The sequence below is a fragment of the Lycorma delicatula genome, chromosome 1, assembly GCF_047948215.1.
Source record: "Lycorma delicatula isolate Av1 chromosome 1, ASM4794821v1, whole genome shotgun sequence".
Classification (NCBI taxonomy): domain Eukaryota; kingdom Metazoa; phylum Arthropoda; class Insecta; order Hemiptera; family Fulgoridae; genus Lycorma; species Lycorma delicatula.
This window is the reverse complement of record NC_134455.1, coordinates 20,180,421-20,196,024: the sequence shown is the minus strand read 5'-3', so window position 1 is coordinate 20,196,024 and position 15,604 is coordinate 20,180,421.

The following is a 15,604-nucleotide window of genomic DNA, read 5'->3' as shown; positions in this document are numbered from 1 at the left end:
ATGCAAAATAATGCATTGTATAAAATATGTTAAATGGGTAGGTTTCCTATGCCACGGATCATAAATGAGTCTGTTTCACAGTAGCTGGATAGTTCAATAGAAACCTTAGTAAAATCTCGTTCAGAACAGCAGACGTAATAATTAATTGTAAAAAGGAATAAAAGCGGTTAATTTCCGTTATTAATATTGAAATATATACTAGTATGAAATAATAGTAAAGCAAATATAATTTTTTTTAAATTAAACTAAACTTCATGCAATAATTAATAGTGAAGGAAATATATGTGAAGATACTAAACAAATAAAATAATTACAAAGAAGTTATCTTTTAGAAGGACTTAATGAAATTTATTTGAGGGTATTCTATTTGCACATCATACACAAAATTTAAGGTTTTTTTAATCAGTATTACAGAACACGTCATCGACCAAAATAATTGGTTCTGTAAAAAATTATTTTATTTTAAATACGTTAGTGGGAAGATCTTTTAAATAGATAAGTAATTTATTTAAAAATGACAGGAATCAAAATAAATTATTTACTGTGATGTATTATACAGAAGCGTTTCTGCGGCCTTGTTTAATAAAAATAACATTGTTATCTTTCACGAATATGTAATAACTCCCTTTTTCAAAGTAGCAAATTCGTACATATAGATCAAGGTAGAATTTTTTATTTATTAAATATTTTGCTGTATAACAAATTTATTGGCTCAAAAAATGATTTAACTCCATTTCTGTATCATCGAAACTAGTTCTGACTTTTTTTTCTTCATTTATCTCATTTCAATCATATTTCGGGAATATGCATAGGCACGATATATCTTTAACAATGATAAGATGCTTAGGGATTTTTAAGACGCTTCCATTCAAAACAATATGATCGTTTCTGTTGAAGGTTAAAGCAATTCGATCGTCCGAAAAGAATTCATCATCTAACACTATACCGAAAAAGCTCACACCAGGTAAACAAAAATATTATTAATATTAATCGGCACACAATTCACGAGATTAGCTGTTTTACTTCTATCTTAAAATCACAATTTAAAAATATTATCTTTATAGAGTTAGATAATCAAAATTCATTCAAAAAATAATATTGATTTTCTCTCTTAGAATTTTCAGGTCCTTTAAAATAATTATCTAGTATAGAGATAGCGGAATCATATGCAAAGAGGATAATAATGAGTTCAAACTTTGGCAACAAAGAATTTAATACCAAGAAGTCGAAGTCATTCCTATACACCTTGGGTTCTATATCTTAGAAAGAGGATCTACATTTTACATAAATGTTTTTGATGATTGTTTTAAAAAGTCGGAATTTCAACTATCGGTTCATAATTGCTAACGTATGATCTTACCCAGTTAAAAGCAGATTCTCTGTATAATAAGAAATAAGTTTTATCACTTGTAAGTAAGGAAGAAGTAAATTGAATGCTTTATGAGATTGCAGAAATTAAATGGAAATTTTTTGTTATGTATGCTATTCCCGAAACTCAGTGCTAGTTAAAAATTGGAAATCCCTGTGTAGACATGAAATCATGTAAACAGTTTTCTTCTTTATTTTGAAAAGAGAAGTGTAACCCTATAACTTCTTATTATACAATGAACAGATTATTTAACGGACTTATTTTTATTCTTTAGTCTTTTATGATTCATCATAGAGATAACATATTTCGGTTTTCATATTAGAATCCTAATTTCAATAAATCTAACTTTCTTTATTATTAAACGATATATCAAATTGTTACAAAAGGAAGTTATTTGGTGCGGACTATAAAGTCTTTTAAATAAATGTGTTAAATTGAATAAATTACAATTTAACACACAAATATATTGTTTACATTCATTTTTTAAGTATCTAGTAATTCTGTACGATTTATTAGTTAAATAGTTAATATGCATGGCAATAATGTTTACAATCGGTATGTCAGTAGAAAGGTTTTCCCTACAACTTGAAAAGCTGAATTTTTGCAATTGTATTAATATTTTAAGTATTACATACTAAACATTTTTAAAATGTTTAAAAATTATGTGCTGTTATCTAAAAAAGGTTTTGGAAACTGTTTTTTTGTTTTTTTCAAATTCTCCAGAAAAATGAATTTTTCTGAATGAATTGGGTCAACAAAACTGACCCAATAATTTTTTTAATTGGGCAAAACCAAGGAAATATTTTTATTAGATTACTTAGAATTTCTAAATATAATAATTCCTTTAGTAATGCTGCGTGGTTTATGATATTTTTTCTTATTTATTGATAACACAGCAAACCACAAAAAACCTTTCCAAAGACTGTACAAAAAAAAGATAAATTCTTCATCAAAGTTTTTATTAATGTTACTATTTTTCTGATTTTTATTGACAATACGAATTTAATATTTTTTAATAGAATCTTTATTGATCAACACTTTAAGTAATAAAAGAGATCTTTATCTCAAATATTTCTTCTAATAAATAACACTGCCATTTGATAATGCTGGTCTGATTGACTATAGCCTGTACAAAAAGCTCTGTACAAAAATTACATTTAGGCAAATTTTTAAAAAATATTGTCAATATAGATTACAGTAATACTACCACATTCATATATTTTATTTATTTTTACCAATATTTAATTTAATTATATTTTTTATATCATCTTTGAGTAGAATTTCATTACTTTTTTTTTGTCTTCAGTCATTTGACTGGTTTAATGCAGCTCTCCAAGATTCCCTAACTAGTGCTGCTAGTCGTTTCATTTCAGTATACCCTCTACATCCTACATCCCTAACAATTTGTTTAACATATTCTAAACGTGGCCTGCCTACACAATTTTTCCCTTCTATCTGTCCTTCCAATATTAAGGCGACTATTCCAGGATGCCTTAGTATGTGGCCTATAAGTCTGTCTCTTCTTTTAACTATATTTTTCCAAATGCTTCTTTCTTCATCTATTTGCCACAATACCTCTTCATTTGTCACTTTATCCACCCGTCTGATTTTTAACATTCTCCTATAGCACCGCATTTCTAAATCTTCTAATCTTTTCTTCTCAGTTACTCCGATCGTCCAAGTTTCACTTCCATATAAAGCGACACTCCAAACATACACTTTCAAAAATCTTTTCCTGACATTTAAATTAATTTTTGATGTAAAAAAATTATATTTCTTACTGAAGGCTCGTTTCGCTTGTGCTATTCGGCATTTTATATCGCTCCTGCTTCGTCCATCTTTAGTAATTCTACTTCCCAAATAACAAAATTCTTCTACCTCCATAATCTTTTCTCCTCCTATTTTCACATTCAGCGGTCCATCTTTGTTATTACTACTACATTTCATTACTTTTGTTTTGTTCTTGTTTATTTTCATGCGATAGTTCTTGCGTAGGACTTCATCTATGCCGTTCATTGTTTCTTCTAAATCCTTTTTACTCTCGGCTAGAATTACTACATCATCAGCAAATCTTATAAAAAAATTCATATCTTATAAAAGTTTTATTCTTTTAAGACTGAACACTTGACCTGGGAATCGAATAAACGAATGAATAAAATTCTTACAATTATTCTGCAACGTCGATTTTTTTTCTCTAAATGATCTTGTTTTCGTACAAAACCTCGAGTTTAATGAATATTTTATATAATACACAGTTTTTTATTTATTTTCCACACTTTTGTGAAATGCAATCTAATTTTTTTTTTTTTTTTTAATTATATTTATTCTTTATTTATTTATTTTTATTAGTCTCAATGTAATTCAAATAAACGTTTTCTCGTTTAATCTCTTCGAGGTTAGAGAAAAACGTCTCCCGGATTTAAGTTCACCCGCTGAAATGAAGTTCTACTGAAATTTTTAAGTCGTTCTATAAGCGGCAAACTTGATTGTTTCTTATTTCTTTGGACTGAAAAATCGAATAAAATAGGTCCCAAAATTGTATCTCCTGTAGTTTTCATTGTATCCAACGAAAAACGCGGCATTTTTCAAAGCAAAGAATTCAAAACGGAATCTCAGTTTTTTAAATTCAGATTCAACTGGAAAAATATAGGTACAGTTTATAGTACAAGAAACACAAAATCCCTACCTATCTTGATTCTCAAAAATAATTAAACACAATCAAAATTATGTCAAAAAAACTAAATCGCGTAACGTTTGTTATTAACTCTTAACCACAATTTTATGACAAAAATTAATAGTATTCAACTTAAACTTGGAGCATACAGTTAGTGTTGTTAACCTAATTTTTCAAAGATCTAAATTTGTTGTTCTAAAAACAGATGTTTTTAATTTTTATAAATAAATAATATTTTTCTGTTTTTAGTAATAAAAGTTGTTTTTTTTTTCTTAGACTTTATTACATTAATTTTCTCAAAATTAAATCACCTATAAGTTTTGATAATAAAATTTACTTATTTTATTAGTTATTTAACTAAGTTGTACTTCAAACCAAAAAAAAGTTTTTTTTTTTCTACACCGAACTGTTCTATTTAAGTTGGCCTTCATGAAAACTACGGGAGATACAGGGTTTGACACCTGTTTTATTCGATTTTTCAGTTTAACAAACGTAAGAAATCATCAGATTACCCCTTATACAATGCCTTAAAAATTTCATTATAACCTCATTTCACCGAGGAACCGAAATCCGGAAGAATTTTTTCGTTAGCCATATCTTGGTAACAAACGAATTCGGACATGTGTTTGTATGAACCTTTTCCTTATTTTAAGCTCTACAATCAGATCCGAAATTATTTTCCTTCCTCCTGAATCATTCTGTAGATCCATAAAAATAAAAGATCTAAACATATTTCAGTTGTAATTTGTACTTTGAAATGTTGAATTAGCATGTACACAACTGTATATTCACAGAAACGAAATAAACTGATGTTTATAAATTAAAATAACAATTTATTTTCTGTTTTATTTTACATAAAATTTCTGTTTTTTTTTATTTTATTCATTCTGTTTTGAACCCAAAATCTGTTTATTTGAATGTAAATTTAACAACATTTAAACCTCATGAAAATTTATTTTTAATATTATTAATGATCATAAGAATTCCGTTTTCTGAGATCAGTTATTTTCATTTGTAGTTTCCCATTTAATTTATAGCAATAAAATTTTTTTTTAGTACTTTTTTTTTAATTAATTGTCTTCGAGTTAAAAATTAACATAAAATATATTCTAATCGAAAAATTTACTGCATGGAAGAATTTCTGTGTAGCATTTGAATCACATCGATTATAATTTTATCCAAGATATAAAGATATATATATATATATACATATATATGCGTACACAGATATTTAGGCAGACAGCAATAGTATTAGTCCCTGTTATCAACGGTGAAATATCAGAAGGCGCCGATGTTTAGTTCCCAGAGCCACCACAAGTCAGCTCTGGGTTTGACATAAACCAGATCACCCACCACCTCTCTTCTTGCTAAGGCGCCTTTCGTCACAGGTGTCAAGCATAAATTAAACCAATACAAATACAAGGCCAAAATATAATTAGATCCCATCATAAAATTGTCAGTATAAGTCGACAATGTTTATTTGTTAAATATTTATAATGTTAATAATAAACAGTTCGCAATATATTATACCACAGTTTGTAGAAGAATATCGCTTAAGGAATGTTCCACTTGTTTGAATAAAGTTTTAGTTCCCAAAGCACTATCAAACAAATTGCAAAGAATACATCGTGTTACAGGAGTACCTGTTGAAAAGATAATTTCGCTTTCTGTTTGTTACTGGTTCTAAAATACGCAGAGAAGTATAAAGATAATATGGATCCACGCTGAATTTAGTTTCTTTTGTAATTGGGTCTAAAATTACCTTGTTGTATCAAACTGTAAGTAAATGGTAATTACTGTTTGATTATCAAAACTTTAGCAGACTACATAAAATATAAGAAAATAATTAATTAAAAAGCATAAGTAAAATCGATTACGGTTTAAAATGCATTTAAAATAAAAGAAACCAGTAAACTTTATCGATTTAATCTTATTTAATATTTTTCACTACCAAATAAGAAATTATTTAAGAACTCAAAAAAAAAATTATTTTCGCATAATATTAAAAAGAAAAATAAGAAATGTAAAGTAAAATATTATTTTTCAAAATAGAGAAAATTTACATTATCTTACAAATGTGCACTATTAATTCTTTCTATTTCTTCAATTAGTAACTGTCGAGAATGATTTATCAAGAGTAATCTTTTCTGGTAAACTCTTTTCTGTTTTATTATAGTAAATGGACTTGAATTTAATGTATAACTATACTCACGTCATTTCCAAAATTAGACTGCAGGTTTTACTTCTTGTACACGTCTACAGCAAAATTAGCATTCATATTATTGTGTTCGTTAACATATAAATAATAAATTAATAATACTAAATACATAATGCAAGCTAATACGCCGAGGGAAAATAATAATAGGTAAAATTTAGCAAAACAATCAACGACATAGTTAAAAGAATTAACGTCAAAATGATTTTCACTTGTAAGCTTATTTCAATAGCCAGTTACATTTTACTAAACACGCATAGGTTTTTCTTATTAATTAATTTGACTAAATATAGTTAACTGATTAATATCGATGTTAATTATTAATTGATCGATGGTAGTTATCCTTATTAGCTTATTTTAAACAAATGAGAAGTAAAGTTCGTGATTAACTGTTTACCACGATGAAATATAACTGATAAATTTTTTTATTAACTCCATTTAATACAAACCATATCATGTTCCAATCTCCAGAGGCGGATTTCTAAATAGACTAGCTAGGCTATAGCCTAGGGCGGCAAATTTTCGAAGGCGGTAACGGGGCGCATGGAGGCGACGGCAGCGCCGGCCGGTCGTTCAGACCCTACAGCGGCACATTTGTAAATCCGCCTTTGACAATTTCAGACGTTTTTCATACGATTATTGTTTGTATGATATATGTTTTTCATACGATATTTATAAACAATTATTTTGTTAAATATCTCTAAATTGTGATTTAATAAAGTAAATAACCTCATAGCTAATATATTTTGTAATAAAAAATATTATTAATCTTTAAAATATGAAATAAATATCACCAAAGTCCTTGAAAATAGGAAGAAAGCAATAAATCAGCGACCCTTCCTAAAATGCGGGAGCTGACCTCCAACATATCCCCGGGCTGAAGCCCAGGCCGCCACGACACGTAGTCTTGAGGATGAGGCTACGATATGTCTACAAAACGACAAGTAGAAGCCTTCACACCCGAAGGTTCTTCCACACGGACAAGTTTGCTTATAACCCCATTCGTCCAGGGCGTAGATACTACCTCAGTCAGTTCCTCATGAGTCACATCCCACTCCAGCACACAGCGAAGAACATCATGTTCCACCGTCGTCTCTGTGGACGCTTCCCGCGACACCACCTCTCGTCCATGTACCCGCATTCACCGCATCAGGCACAGCATCCTCCCAAACATCTCTATACTTTTTAATTAAAGACATCGTATTCCCCAAATCGATCGAATGACGCAAAAGCTCCGGTTCTGCTATAGGATGCTCTTTTTCCAGTTTAGCCTCCGGTAACTACCGTTGATAATTCTTTCAGAGGATGAATGAGGATGATATGTATGAGTGTAAATGAAGTGTAGTCTTGTACATTCTCAGTTCGACCGTTCCTGATATGTGTGGTTAATTGAAACCCAACCACCAAAGAACACCGGTATCCACGATCTAGTATTCAAATCCGTGTAAAAATATCTGGCTTTACTAGGACTTGAATGCTGGAACTCTCGACTTCCAAATCAGCTGATTTGGGAAGACGCGTTCACCACTAGACCAACCCGGTGGGTTATATTAGGATGCTGACGAAAAAGCTTCTTCACGGCTCTGACACGCAAGGTCCTCCTCCAAAGGGTTCCCGCAGCCTTCACCTTCTGAGGAATCCTTCGGTCGCCCATCAACAGCCGGCTCCACCTGAGGCCGAGCAGCATGAGCTCCTCCTCCTTCACCAGTTGACGCAGATTTACTGCCGTGTGAACATCCACTCTTGGCCTTCCTACCCCAAGTAGATTTTCCATCCCCGATCGGGGGTAGAGTACGATCACCGCCAGAACAGCTTTGCCAGAACCAGATACCTCAAAAGAAAAAAAATACAAAATAAACAAACAGAAGTCCGTAAGCAAACAATAAATGCAATTACCAAGAGAAAGGTCCCTAAAATCACAGAGAAACGTAAAAATAAAGTAATAATCAGTAATATAGAAAAAACTGTGTCCAAAGCACATCAAAAAAATCAGAAAATTCGCCAAACTGAAAAATTGTCTAAAGCCGAACATAAACTAAACCGAACTGCTGATATAAAAAAATCCTTCTTCCCACTAATTTTTGAATAAAATTAGGCATAAAGTACCAAATACGTCAAGAATAATTATGAAAGTAATGAAATACTTGAAAATACCGTCCACAGTCACACAAATGCACTTCTTTGGCGGAAAATTGCTGAAAACCGTCTCGTCTTTATTTTTTTCCACCCCACCTCCCGGGATCCACAACAAAGCAAATCACACTCCAGCAGGTTGTCTACTCAAAAGGGCCTCGCCGTCAAGTCTTTATTAGAATACTAAAAGTTAACCTATCTAAAGTTTTGTATCAAATCTTTACTAGTAAGAATTTTGATGGTGCACGGACATTTAAAATAGCATAGTTTTAAATTCAAATAAATTACAGTCTAACCTATAAATATTTTGTTCACTCTTATTTATGCAACCGGCAATTCTGTACGATTCATTAACTAAGCAGCTAAAATATATGGCAATAATTGTACAAATGTATTACATTTTATATTAAAAAATCCTAATTACTTACCCTTAGCATTTTTCTTATTATGAATACGTATCAGGAAATATACAAACCCCAGAGATAAAAGATAATTTTAAAAATTCTTCAGCTATTGTGGACGTAAATTATAATTTACTTATGCAATTCTAACAGTAATCTATCACTCGTTTAATTGGAAATGATTCTGAGATAGACCTGACGACCATCCTATGACTCCACAATATCTGACTAGTGGTAAAAAATAGTAACCTCCTTCAGTTCTCATAATGCCTTCATGTTCATTTAATTCAGTACCGAAAGCATATTACTTATTCTTAGTTCACTTAATTTTACTCTCCACTTACTAACCGGCGAGTAGTGGACATGCTTTCTCGTTTTAATGTAACAGCTTTATTTTACTCTTACGTAGTATTATTTTATGTATGATGGATTTTATCGTTTGACTCCATGCTATCGAGAATAGATTCTTCTTTTCTAAGGTAGAAAATTTCATTCTAACTTCCGGATTGATTATCAAACCTAAACAATTTGCGATGACTTTTTCGGCCAGTTGCCAATTACTTAAAATATAAAATCTCTTTCCTAGAAAGATATGTTCTCTCCTTTTATCAACTCGAGATGGCAAAAGAGAATTCTGGGATGGTTAAAGAGATGTAGTAGTTCGAGAAAGTGCTAACCGCAGATGAAAATTAAAATCATCCTGTTAAAATCACTCGCTCGGTAGATATTTGAATCCAACCGTATGCTGATGGCACGAGAGGAAGAAAGTGAATAGGTTAACATCTGTTTGACCTCTCCTAAGAGCGGTTTGCTCTCTTAATTTTAATGGGGACACCACTAATACTCCCTTTTGTGATGAATAGGAAGTAGTTCAGAAATTTTAAATGAGTATGGAATCGTATCATATTCTAAACTTAACTTGTACGATCAATTCCTAAATTTTAATTCAATTAAAAATTAAAAAAGTTATATATTTCTTAATTCAAAATATGATGCAGTGGTAAGGATATTCCAAAAGTTAAATTAACTAGATTAAATTAAAAATTATAGGTGGCAGGCAAGAACAATACCACTTATGCCTCGAGGCGGCCTTTTGGAATTTTATTAACTTATATGTATTATAATTGTTAAAATAAGAATTAATATTTTTAATTTAATTGCTAGCTGAAAATTACTTTGTGAAATTGGAAATTAGTAAGATTTTTAATTCTGGTAATCTTTAAAACAAAATTCATCTGCTCATTTATTCCTTCCAAATGTAAAAAATTTGTTTACTTTCAGTATACTGAGGAACAAGTTTTACAGTATTATTAGATTTTTGTTCTAAAGGGATTTTAACTTAAATAATTTTAACAATTAATGTATTTATAATATTTATACTTATCCTAAGTCATAAGCTAATAACTTACTTCCCCGACGGCGAGTCTTATTCTTTAAGACTTTGGGGGTTGGCGTCCCCATGAGCCTAGCCTCCGCAACTTTTCTTCCCACTACACACTAAGCTTCAGAACACTTTACACTAGACCCGTATACTACAAGAACACTACATAAATTACAACATATACACTTACACAAATACACAACAACATCCTACACTGATATTTCTTTCATTTACACTCGGTGGTGTTGCGACATCTTACGAAACGCAACAGTAACCTAAGGTGGAAACTATCGTGCCGATGCGTGAATGGCTATAAGTAATGAGTCTCGTAATGAGTACGTGTGCGCTCTGCTGGAGTAGTCTGTTCTTTAGCCGGTACTCGTGGGGCCAAAATTTCAGTTCCAATAATAAATAATATGATGGTTTATGGTCCATCTGAAAAAACCACCAAACCTAATTTTGTGAAGAGGCCTCGGTCAGCTTTGTCTGACAAGGATAAAGGTCCTACCGAAGAGAACCGCAAATCATTAGACTTGAATTCTAAAAATATTAGATTCGTTATACTCCGAAATTGTAAGGAAGGAGGCTCCCTCCAAGAAGTTTCGCCTTTCTTAATAAAGAAAGCTATAACGGGTGCAAGTGGTTCCCCGAAGAACATTAGAAAATTACGTGACGGGTCGATTCTGATTCAAACATTCAATGATGAGCAGAGTAGATCTATCTTACGTCGCAGTAACATGGGCAGTATAAAAATAAGTACAGAATGCCACAAAACCCTAAATACGAGTCGCAGGGTAATTTTTTTTCAAGTTGTTATGGATATAAAGGTCGCTGAAATAGCTGATGGGCTTCGTGCTCAGGACGTAGTAGAAGTGGAGCGTACAATGTCAAAACGGAATGAAAAAAAACGGAGTGAAGTATAGTAAGCCGAATGAAAATTGAACGGTGTGAAGTAAAGGCAAAACGGGATTGAAGTACCAACGTTCTCTGATAATGACGTTCAACCTTCCAGTCCCACCGGAAAAAATAAAAATTGGTTATCTTTCACTTCGAGTACGACCTTTCATTCCCAACCCACGACGATGTTTCAAATGTCAAGAGTATGGTTCACACTTCAGCTTGCCTCAGAAATCTGTGGTAGACGTGCCAAAGAAGGCCACAGTGATATTAACTGCCAAGAAGATGAAAAATGTGCTTATTGCAGTGGTTCGCATACAGCTTGCTCACGAGATTGCCAACATTTTAAGGAAGAAAAGGCAATTCTCATAATCTCTACCGAGCAGAAACTATCTTTTCCGACGGCACGCAGAAAATATAAAACAAAACTATTAACGCAACAAACATGGTTAAACCAGACGTATATTTTGCTGCCGCTACATCACAACAACCTCCTACAAATTTAAGTAATCAGCCATGCGGATCCTTCAGTGAGCTAAACAAACTTGTTCAGATGATATCTGATCAAGTTGCATCACTAACAACCACAATTTCAGAGCTGATAAAGATGAACAAAAAGTCTTTCGTCGTAGTTAGTGAATCCAACAAGGTGATCCCTATGAAAGTTACTGTTCCCAAAGTTTTACTGGTACGGGCAGGGATAATCACAGCTGGCGGTAAGCCAACAAATAAGCTCCCTGTTAGGGGAACCCAAAACCCACCTACCTGGGATGTCATCTGTGGCATCCTAATCTATTAAATCTCTTCTACCATCACCTCATATACTGTAGGATGTGGTTGAAGAACCACCCGACCCCACGGCATCGGAATTCTTTAAAATCAAAAATACAAAAAAGAAAAAACAAATCACGAATAACTAACTATTATACAATTTCCTGAATTTATTTATCTATACTTATGAACATTATTTAGTGGAATTTTTAGAGGTCTTCGGTCTTGCACTGAAGATATTAGAGTATTGGCGCACGCACATGATCCAATAATCATGTGCTTCCAAGAAACACATCTTCTACAACTAGATCCAATAACACTCACAGTGTGTGACAAATCCCACAAACATCGGATAATCCTAGACGTCCTTCCGTTCCATGGTGGAATGATGATTGTCAAAAGGCTATTAGGAATCGACGGCAAGCACTACACAAATTTAAATGTACTCCTACGACAGAACATCTAAATTTATACCGCAGGGCTAGACCATTATGCCGTCGAGTATTGTTGGACTCTAACAGGAAGTCATGGACGAAGCGTGAACACTATCTCACGCACTACTCCCACGTCTACTGACTGGGAAAAAATCCGTGCGATTTTCGGATCACTGAAAAAATCTATTCTCGGTATTATTGATGAAGGAGAACTTTTTTCATCATCTTCGGATGTGGCAAATACTTTAGCAAAATCTTTCCGCTTGGTGAATTTCACTTTGTCATATAATAACGATTTTCAAAGGTACAAGATACAGATAGGAAGTATTATCGTTAAACATTGGTGATTCGGTTGGCGAATTAAATGCCCCATTTATATTCAAGGAATTGTTACATGCACTTAAAAACTTAGTGACACTTCCCCTGGACCGGACAACATTCGCCTCGGTATGCTTTCACACCTTCCTAATTCGGCCCTACAACAAGTATTGCACATTTACAATGGTTTATTCCCCGACCAAATCTTCCCACCCGGCTGGTCAGAAGCATTTATTATACCAGTACTTAAACCTGGTAAAGACAAAAGCAACCCTTAAAACTACCACCCTATCTCTTTAACAAGTTTTTTATGCAAAGGAATGGAGAGAATGATATACCGCAGGCTCACATGGTACTTGGAGAGACATGGACTTTTATCTCCAGAAGAGTGTGGTTTCCGACAAGGACGATCATTTGATCGTCCTTTTGACAATCGTCATCTGGTCAATCGTCCCTAACGATTGACCATTTAGTGTCAATGGTAACAGCCATACCCGCTTTTCTAAACCTTCAGCACCTTATCGCTATGTTCTTTGATATACAAAAGGCGTTCTACACGGCCTGGCGATGTTTTATTCTTAACACCCTCAAAAAATGGGGAATCAAGTGCAATATACTTGATTTTATCCGGAGTTTTTAAATCACAGAACGTTTCGTATTCGTGTGGACGATTCTCTTTCAGGTAGTGTCATCATGGAGAATGGAGTGCCTCAAGGTAGTGTATTAAGTGCTACCTTATTTTCTGTAGCCATAAACAGCATTACCAAATGTGTGCAGGCACCAGTCTCTTGTTCTCTATTTGTTGATGATTTGCTATTTGCATTTCGACCTGTTCAACATCCACAGCAGACAGACTTCTACAGAACACTATATCTCACCTTGAAGCTTGGTCGAAGGTTACTGAGTTCATGTTTTCATCTGAAAAAACAAAATGTCTTTTCTCGGCTACGAAACTCTTCTATTCCGTAAGTTTTTTTGAACGAGGAGAGCTTATTGTTATCTCTCTTTACGTCAAGTTTTTAGGATTATTTTTTGATAGCCGACTTACTTGGGTCAAATATATCAAAGAATTAAAAACAAAATTTTCCAAACTTTCAGATATAATGCGAGTTCTTAGTAACACCAATTGGGAACCGATCGGCCATGTATGATACATTTTTATTATTCGTTTGTTCGTTCCCGTTTAGATTGTGGTTGTGACACCTACTCTTCAACTCGTTGTACCGTGCTTAAAATGCTGGATGCTGTACACCATGCATTCTCTCGGCTTGCCACAGGTAAATTTATATTTAGGTTACATTTATCAAGTAGCAAGCTTTCAGATGTAGTGAACCATCACTTTGGGATAGACAAGACCAGCTTTTATTATCTTATTTGATTATAAGATGAACTCAGCCGCGGTAGTATACACTGATAGATTGAAACAGTATGATATCGTTGGTTGTGTGTTTGTTGTCAATGATAGAATTTATATGTTTGGTCCATCTGGTATTACGGGTGTGTTTACTGCTGAACTATACGCTATAAATAAGGCTCTAAATATCATTAACCCTAAGTACAGAAAAATCCATATTTGCAGTGACTCGTGTAGTGCTCTCCAAGCTTTAGAGAACTTTTATTCCAGACATCCATCCTATCGACATCGAAATCTATTACTCACAATCGCTGAGTTAAATAATCGCAACACGGAAGTAAGTTTCTGCTGGATCTCTACCCACGTAGGGATTCCGTGTAATGAATATGCAGATTCCGCTGCCAAAGACGCATGTCCTTTCCTCCCAATCTCCTTTCACCACTCTGTTGCTACTTCTGATTTTATTAATTACGTCAAACAATCTCTAAGAGCAAAGTGGCAAAGTGAGTGAACGCCCAACGTTGATAATAAACTCCGTCATATGAAAGATTCTGTATTGCCATGAGACTCCTCATGCAGAAAATCTCGCCATGAGGAAGTGGCTCTCTGTCGACTGCGGAAAGTACATACTAGAGTCACACACGAGTACCTCATGTCAGCAAGACACGCTTCCCTATGCGCACGATGCAACTGCCGCATAACTGTACGCCACACACTCATAGATTGCATATGTTATACGGCGTTGCGTAGTAAATTTAAACTACCCAGAAACATCCTTGGAGTCTTGAGCAATGATAACGAAGTTTTAAATCGGATGTTTCTATTTTTGCGCAGTGCTGGGTTTAAACAAAAAATTTAATATTGTCGTGCATATGTTTTGTAAGGGAACAGTTTTTAATAAGTTTGTTTTTTGTTTTAATCTTTGTGATTCTGGGTTTTTGATTCTTATATCAGAGTAGGGAGCCTTTTCACTCCCTATCGGACTCTGTTAAATTTTATATTTTTTTTTATTTTTATTTTATGTTTTTTTTTTAAATTTATTGTATTTTTAATATTCCGTCTGTGATATTAGTTATAAGTCTTTAATGATATTAATTTTAAGTTTTATTTCACTTTTTTAATTTTTGTTTTTAACTTAGTTTTATTTTTTATTATATAGTTTGTATTAGTTTTAAGTTTTATTTATTTTTCTTATTTTAGGTTTTAACCCAGTTTTAAGTTTTATGTTGGAATTTTTATGTTTTTTAGTTTTCTTTTTAGTCTTTCTGTAATCCGAGAATAGGCTCTTTACACCAATCTTGGACTTTGTTAAATTCTATTTACTTTCGGTTTTATTTTAGATTTTATCTGTGATATTAGTTATAAATTTTATTTATCTTTTAAACTATGTTTAGTTTCTTTTATTTTTGTTATAAAAAAACATCCGGGCGATGATATCGCGTAGACGTTTTACGCCCTCAAAAAGAAAAAAAAAACTTACTTAACTCATGTGTTTATTCTTAAAGTTTAAAAGTTTAGTGGCTTTTGCACTTAAGTTTACAAATGTGTTCATAAGCCATTCCAGTTATTATTTTCATTAAAACGAGTTAAATTATTACTTTTAAAAGAAAATATTTCAGGTATAAACTATTTCAAACTACGTTGAAGTAAGTGTGTA